Here is a 1623-nt window from a genome sequence, read left to right as displayed (position 1 = left end):
AAAAAGATAGTTCATCACAAATAAAAATACATCTTACATAACATTCTGGAAGAAATTAAAATCTGTGCTGATGTGAAAAATATTAATTTCGTCATAACACCTACTTCGACATATTTAAAGGTGTTGAAAGTTACCTACAGTGAGAGATTTATTTATTTGTAATATAAAATAACGTTATTTTCATAATTTTCCTGTTTTTATAACCTTCGATCATCCTTCACGTCAAATTTACGTCATAAACAGGAAGAGTTTTCAGTTTGAATAGAGAGCTTTCTATTGGTCAAAGTTTTTACTGTAGACATGTACCAGTGGCATATTGAAACAGAAAAGGTCGACTTAGGATGCTCTACGAACATAGATCGAATGGGATGTCTTCTGGAGAGTAGGAAGGTAACAAGTGAAAAGTTGGACGAAGGCTCATGACATATAGCTTAAGGAGGTTAGGAAGGTAGTGAGTAGAATAAAGGCTCTTGAAAGTATGTCTTACAGAGGTTAGGAAGGTAGCGAGCAGAAGTTGAACAAAGGCTTGCGACATGTGTTAGGGAAATTCGGAAGGTAGCTAGCCAGAAGTTGTGAAAAGGCTCATGACACTTATGTTTCAGGGTCACAACTGCGAGTGTATAGTATCTTTGCACAGCATGAAGATTTAGCCTTCGGAATGATTTGTAGTAAAACTTGATAGCAAATTTAGTAAGTTAATAATTGGTGCCGAGTGTCTTGGTATTCCTTCATCTTAGTCTGCACAGCCTTTACCTGACTCATCAGTATGACATTATCTTGATCATTCTATTTGTTAACGATCTGCACTGCAGAATTATTTTAAAATTAGTTTCATAAGATACAAGGTCTTGTGAATAGATTCACTAAGCAAACAATGGGAGTTTCTTTGTTTGTGTAAGCACAAGTGGCGTTACTGAGGCTGCGTTACTGTTACGGGTTGTGTTGTGTATTAGAGATCAGAAGTGGCAACGGCCTTGCCGCAGTAGATACACCGGTTCCCGTGCGATCACCGAAGTTAAGCGCTGTCGGGCGTGATCAGCACTTGGATGGATGACCATTCAGGCCGCCATGCGCTGTTGCCATTTTTCGCGGTGCACTCAGCCTAGTGATGCCAGTTGAGGAGCTACTCGACCGAACAGTAGCGGCTTCGGTCAAGAATACCATCGTAACGACCGGGAGAGCGGTGTGCTGACCCCACGTCCCTCCTATCCGCATCCTCCACTGAGGATGACACGGCGGTCGGATGGTCCCGGTAGGCCACTCGTGGCCTGAAGACGGAGTGCTTTTTATTAGAGATTAGAAACGGAATGAGTGCGAGCCCAGTGTTGAGGATTGCGTACCTCAGACATCAAGGCGCCGCTGTTACATCAGCAGTGTACTGGGTTCCCTGTAGTTCCGTGAGTGTGCGTCTGAGAACGGCGGCGCTGTGGTCACATCCTACTCGTCGAGTCGTTCCCTTACTAAAGCGTGCAGAACCGCGACATCAGTGGCGAGTTTTGAGTGACATCTACACTTATCTTGTTGTTGTATGTTGTGGTGTTCAGTGCAAAGACTGGTTTGTTGCAGCTCTCCATGCTACTTTATACTCTGCAAGTTTCTTCATCTTCTACTGAAATCTACATC

General features: G+C 43.1%; 1 pseudogene; it reads left to right on the top strand.

Moving 5' to 3' along the window:
* Positions 1-964: 964 nt before the first annotated feature.
* LOC126089779 (5S ribosomal RNA) lies at positions 965-1082 on the top strand (annotated as a pseudogene).
* The last annotated feature ends 541 nt before the right edge of the window (positions 1083-1623 follow it).

Source organism: Schistocerca cancellata, chromosome 6, assembly GCF_023864275.1.
Source record: "Schistocerca cancellata isolate TAMUIC-IGC-003103 chromosome 6, iqSchCanc2.1, whole genome shotgun sequence".
In the NCBI taxonomy this organism is placed as follows: Eukaryota; Metazoa; Arthropoda; class Insecta; order Orthoptera; family Acrididae; genus Schistocerca; species Schistocerca cancellata.
The sequence above is the reverse complement of the archived record's forward strand: the minus strand, read 5'-3'. Positions and strand labels throughout refer to the sequence as shown.